The sequence below is a fragment of the Salmo trutta genome, chromosome 4 (genome assembly GCF_901001165.1).
Source record: "Salmo trutta chromosome 4, fSalTru1.1, whole genome shotgun sequence".
Lineage (NCBI taxonomy): Eukaryota > Metazoa > Chordata > Actinopteri > Salmoniformes > Salmonidae > Salmo > Salmo trutta.
The window spans coordinates 14,672,956-14,680,005 of record NC_042960.1 but is presented as its reverse complement, the minus strand read 5'-3'; positions in this window follow the sequence as shown (position 1 = coordinate 14,680,005).

Below are 7,050 nucleotides of genomic sequence, written 5' to 3'. Positions count from 1 at the left end.
TGCCAAAATGTTTTACATGTCAGCAATCAAGTTTTCAAGATATATAACTTTCAAAACATAGAAATACAGTGCATTCGGAAAGTATTCAGACCCCTTGACTTTTTCCACTTTTTGTTACGTTACAGCCTTATTTTAAAATTGATTAAATATTTTAAAAATCCTCATCAATCTTCACACAATACCCCATAATGACAAGGTGAAAACAGGTTTTTAGATATCTTTGCAAATGTTTTCAAAATAAAAAGCATAAATACATTATTTACATAAGTATTCAGAACCTTTGCAATAAGACTCGAAATTCCATTGATCATCCTTCAGATGTTTCTACAACTTGATTGGAGTCCACCTGTGGTAAATTCAATTGATTGGACATGATTTGGAAAGGCATAAACCTGTCTATATAAGGTCACACAGTTGACAGTGCATGTCAGACCAAAAACCAAGCCATGAGGTCGAAGGAATTGTCTGCAGAGCTCCGAGACAGGATTGTGTCGAGGCACAGATCTGGGGAAGGGTACCAATCAATCAATCAAATTTATTTTAAAGCCCTTCTTACATCAGCTGATGTCACAAAGTGCTGTACAGAAACCCAGCCTAAAACCCCAAACAGCAAGCAATGCAGGTGTAGAAGCACGGTGGCCAGGAAAAACTCCCTAGAAAGGCCAGAACCTAGGAAGAAACCTAGAGAGGATCCAAGCTATGAGGGGTGGCCAGTCCTCTTCTGGCTGTGCCGGGTGGAGATTATAACAGAACATGGCCAAGATGTTCAAATGTTCATAGTTGACCAGCAGGGTCAAATAATAATAATCACAGTGGTTGTAGAGGGTGCAACAGGTCAGCACCTCAGGAGTAAATGCCAGTTGGCTTTTCATAGCTGATCATTCAGAGTATCTCTACTGCTCTTGCTGTCTCTAGAGAGTTGAAAACAGCAGGTCTGGGACAAGGTAGCACGTCCGGTGAACAGGTCAGGGTTCCACAGCCACAGGCAGAACAGTTGAAACTGGAGCAGCAGCACGACCAGGTGGACTGGGGACAGCAAGGTAGTCCTGAGGCATGGTCCTAGGGCTCAGGTCCTCCGAGAGAAAGAAAGAAAGAAAGAAAGAAAGAAAGAAAGAAAGAAAGAGAATTAGAAAGAGCATACTTGAATTCACACAGGACACAGGATAAGACAGGAGAAATACTCCAGATATAACAGACTGACCCTAGCCCCCCGACACATAAGCTATTGCAGCATAAATACTGGAGGCTGAGACAGGAGGGGTCAGGAGACACTGTGGCCCCGTCCGACGATAACCCTAGACAGGGCCAAACAGGCAGGATATAACCCACCCACTTTGCCACAGCACAGCCCCCACACCACTAGAGGGATATCTTCAACCACCAACTTACTATCCTGATACAAGGCTGAGTATAGCCCACGAAGATCTCCCACACAGCACAACCCCGAGGGGGGACGTCAACCCGGACAGGAAGATCACATCAGTGACTCAACCCACTCAAGTGACGCACCCATCCTAGGGATGGCATGGAAGAGCAACAGTAAGCCAGTGACTCAGCCTCTGTAATAGAGTTTGAGGCAGAGAATCCCAGTGGAGAGAGGGGAGCCGGCCAGGCGGAGAGAAGGAAACCGGCCAGGCAGAGACAGCAACTGAAGTTTATTTAGTGCTTTATCCGGGTAGCCGGAAAGTAGAGCATTGCGGTAGTTTAACCTCTCTAGGGTATGTGGGACGAACTCGTCCCACCTACGTAACAGCCACTGAAATCCAGTGGCGCGATTTTTGAATCGTTAGAAATACCATTACTTCAATTTCTCAAACATATGACTATTTTACAGCTATTTAAAGACAAGAATCTCGTTAATCTAACCCCACTGTCCGATTTCAAAAAGGCTTTACAACGAAAGCAAAACATTAGATTATGTCAGCAGAGTGCCCAGCCAGAAAAAATCAGACACCCATTTTTCAAGCTAGCATATCATGTCACATAAACCCAAACCACAGCTAAATGCAGCACTAACCTTTTATGATCTTCATCAGATGACACACCTAGGACATTGTGTTATACAATACATGCATGTCTGTTCAATGAAGTTCATATTTATATCAAAAACCAGCTTTTTACATTAGCATGTGACGTTCAGAAAAAGCATAACCCCCGCAAACTTCCGGGGAATTTACTAACAGTTTGCTAAATTACTCACGATAAACGTTCACAAAAAACATAACAATTATTTTAAGAATTATAGATACATTACTCCTCTATGCACTCGATATGTCCGATTTTAAAATAGCTTTTCGGATGAAGCACATTTTGCAATAGTCTAAGTACATAGCCCGGCATTACAGGGCTAGCTATTTAGATACCCACCCAGGTCAGCCTCCACCAAAATCACATTTCCTATAAGAAAAATGTTCTTACCTTGCTTGTTCTTCATCAGAATACACTGCCAGGACTTCTACTTCAATAACAAATGTTGGTTTGGTCCCAAATAATCCATCGTTATATCCAAACAGCGACGTTTTGTTCGTGAGTTCTAGACACTATCAGAATGCTTCTTCACGGTCCCGCGCATGGCGCATTGGCGTGTCAAAAATGTCTAAATATTCCATTACCGTACTTCGAAGCATGTCAACCGCTGTTTAAAACCAATTTTTATGCCATTTATCTCGTAGATAAGTGATAATATTCCGACCGGGAGTATGCATTGAGCCTAAACAGCCGAATAAAATTTCTCCTCAGGAGCGACTCGTGCACGCGCCTCATTCAAAGGTCCTCTGACCAGCCACTTACAAAAGGTGATAATGTGTTTCAGCCTGAGGCTCCCTCGTAAACCTTCAGTTATTTCCCGGGCTCTGAGAGCCTATTGGAGCCCTGGGAATTGTCACGTTACAGCTAAGATCCTTACTTTTCAATAAAAAGATGCAAGACGCACGACTCCTTGTCAGACAGGGTACTTCCTGCTTGAAACCTTGTCAGGTTTTTGCCTGCCATAGGAGTTCTGTTATACTCACAGACACCATTCAAACAGTTTTAGAAAATTCAGAGTGTTTTCTATCCAAACCTGAACAATAATATGCATATTCTAGCTTCTGAGTTGGTGTAGGAGGCAGTTAAAAATGGGAACATATTTTTTCCAAAATTCTCAATGCTGCCCCCTAGCCCGTAGAGGCTAACCTAGAAGTGACAAAAGCATGGATACATTTTTCTGCATCATTTTTGCAGAAAGTTTCTGATTTTTGCAATGTTACGAAGATGGAAAAAAGCTGTCTTTGAAACCGTCTTGATATGTTCGTCAAAAGAGAGATCAGGGTCCAGAGTAACGCCGAGGTCCTTCACAGTTTTATTTGAGACGACTGTACAACCTTCAAGATTAATTGTCAGATTCAACAGAAGATCTCTTTGTTTCTTGGGACTCATCTCTTTTGTCCGAGTATAAAAGTCGAAAATGTACTGCCATCCACTTCCTTACGTCTGAAAGACAGGCTTCCAAGGAGGGCAACTTTGGAGCTTCACCATGTTTCATCGAAATGTACGGCTGTGTGCTTTTGATGATCCTTGGTTGGGGTCTGAGTGGGTTATTTGTTGCGATTGCAAACGTAATAAAATGGTGGTCCGATAGTCCAGGATTATGAGGAAAAACATTAAGATCCACAACATTTATTCCACGGGACAAAACTAGGTCCAGAGTATGACTGTGGCAGTGAGTAGGTCCAGAGACATGTTGGACAAAACCCACTGAGTCGGTGATGGCTCCGAAAGCCTTTTGGAGTGGGTCTGTGGACTTTCCATTTGAATATTAAAGTCACCAAAAATTTGAATATTATCTGCCATGACTATGAGGTCCGATAGGAATTCAGGGAACTCAGTGAGGAACGCTGTATATGGCCAGGAGGCCTGTAAACAGTATCTATAAAAAGTAATTGAGTAAGCTGCATAGATTTCATGACTAGAAGCTCAAAAGACAAAAACAAAGTTTTGCGGGATGCGCGGGGGATATGATCACTAGTGTAATCAAGAGGTGAGGCCTCATTTAACACAGTAAATTCATCAAGCTTAAGCCATGTTTCAGTCAGGCCAATCACATCAAGATTATGTTCAGTGATTCGTTAATTGACTATAACTGCCTTGGAAGTGAGGGATCTAACATTAAGTAGCCCTATTTTGAGATGTGAGATATCACAATCTCTTTCAATAATGACAGGAATGGAGGAGGTCTTTATTCCAGTGAGATTGCTAAGGCGAACAACGCCATGTTTAGTTTTGCCCAGCCTAGATCGAGGAACAGACACAGTCTCAATGGGGATAGCTGAGCTGACTACACTGACTGTGCTAGTGGCAGACTCCACTAAGCTGGCAGGCTGGCTAACAGCCTGCTGTCTGGCCTGCACCTTATCTCATTGTGGACCTAGGGGAGATAGAGCCCTGTCTATGTTTGTAGATAAGATGAGAGTGTAACCGATGTGAAATGGCTAGCTAGTTAGAGGGGTGGGCGTTAATAGCATTTCAGTTGGTGGCGTCACTCGCTCTGAGACCTTGAAGTAGTTGTTCCCCTTGCTCTGCGAGGGCCGAGGCTTTTGTGGAGCGATGGGTAACGATGCTTCGAGGGTGGCTGTTGTCGATGTCTGCAAAGGGTCCCTGGTTCAAGCCCAGGTAGGGGCGAGGAGAGGGACGGAAGCTAAACTGTTACAAGAGCACCCCTCCAGCTAGGATGGAGTCCGTCACTCCTCAGCAGGCCAGGATTGGTCCTGTTTTTGGGTGAGGGCCATTTATCTACAAATTCTATCTTTTGGGAGGGGCAGAAAACAGTTTTCATCCAGCGATTGAGTTGTGAGACTCTGCTGTAGAGCTCATCACTCCCCCTAACTGGGAGGGGGCCAGAGACAATTGCTCAATGCCGACACATTTTTTCAGCTGATTTACACGCTGAAGCTATGTTGTGCTTGGTGACCTCCTAACATCATTGGTGCCGACGTGGATAACAATATCCCTATACCAAAGATGTTGTCATCTATCTGTGCTGATACTATCTACACTCGCCAGTTTTATCCTTAGCCAGCACCATCTTCAGATTACCCTTAACGTCGGTAGCCCTGCCTGCTGGTAAACAGTGTATGATCGCTGGATGATTTGTCTTAAGTCTAAGACTGCGGGTAATGGAGTCGCCACTGACTAGGGTTTTGAATTTGTCAGAGCTAATGGTGGGACGCTTCGGCATCTCAGACCCCGTAAAGGGAGGAGGAGAGACCAGAGAAGGCTCGGCCTCTGACTCTGACCTGTTGCTCAATGGGGAGAACCGGTTAAAAGTTTCTGTCGGCTGAATGAGCAACACCGGTTGAGCATTCCTACAGCATTTCCTTCCAGAAGCCATGAGAAAATTGTCCGGACTGTGTGAGGGGATTTATACTACTATCTGTAGTTATTTGTGGCACAGACACAGTTTCATCCTTTCCTACACTTCAATTACCCTTGCCTAACGATTGCGTCTGAAGCTGGGATTGCAACACAGCTATCCTCGCGATAGGGCGATCGTTCTCCCATATATTATGAGTACAGCGACTGCAATTAGAAGGCATAATGTTACTACTTAGCTTCGGCTGGTAAGGTCCTGACAAACCACGTCCAGATAAAGCGTCCTGGGTGAAAAAGTTGAATGAAAAAAGTTGAGCGAGGGAAAAAATAAAAAAATAAAACTTTAATTAAAAAGTAAAAAACGTAAAGTTGGCAGGTAGCAAAGTAAGTTTAGCAACAAACCGCACAGCAGCACGTAAACAACAAGTCTACAAGTTGTGACCGAAAATGACGTCAAGTGTACTTGGATGTTTGCAAGGGTGTTGGTGGAGCTGGGTACCCACAAATGTCTGCAGCATTGAAGGTCCTCATAAACACAGTGGCTTCCACCATTTTTAAATGGAAGAAGTTGGAACAACCAAGACTCTTCCTAGAGCTGGACACCTGGGCCAAACTGAGCAATCGGGGAAGAAGGGCCTTGGTCAGGGAGGTGACCAAGAACCCGACGGTCACTCAGAAAGAGCTCCAGAGTTCCTCTGTGGAGATGGGAGAACCTTCCAGAAGGACAACCATCTCTGCAGCACTCAACCAATCAGGCCTTTATGGTAGTGGCCAAACGGAAGCCACTCCTCAGTAAAAGGCACATGACAGCCCGCATGGAGTTTGCCAAAAGGCACCTAAAGGACTCTCAGACCATGAGAAACAAGATTCTCTGGTCTGATGAAACCAAGATTGAACTCTTTGGCCTGAATGTCAATCGTCACGTCTGGAAGAAACATTGCACCATCCGTATGGTGAAGCATGTTGGTGGCAGCATCATGCTGTGGGGATGTTTTTCAGCAGCAGGGACTGGGAAGAAGGATCGAGAGAAAGACGAATGAAAACCTTTTTGAAAACCTGATCCAGAGTGCTCAGGACCTGAGACTGGGGTGAAGGTTCACCTTCCAACAGGACAACGACCCTAAGCACACAGCCAAGACAACGCAGGAGTGGCTTCGGGACAAGTCTTTGAATATCCTTGAGAGTCCGGACTTGAACCCGATCGAATATCTCTGGAAAGAACCTGAAAACAGCTGTGCAGTGATGCTCCCCATCCAACCTGACAGATCTTGAGAGGATTTGCAGAGAAGAATGGGAGAAACTCCGATTCAGAGGAGTCTGCAGTCACATGTGGCGTCCCACAGGTGTCAGTGCTGGGGCTTATCCTGTTTTTAATTGACAGGCTCCCTCTCAGCCAAATCCTCAGAGATTATAACAACTTCCACTGCTACGCTGACGATACTTAGCACCTAGCCCACTATTGCCATTTTACCTGCCTTAATTCTACATTTTTGTTGTTTTATTGAATATAAATATATATTTTTTCCCTTCCGTAGACCTTTGAGACAACTCCGGAATGAAAAGCGCTATTACATTGTATTATTATCCTGTATACAAACACATATCTAAAATCCTGAGATACTGCCTTCATCACTAGTCTGTCTTTCAGTCTATAGAAAAACGCTATATAAATCCAATCAATTATTATTCATTATTTAAGGG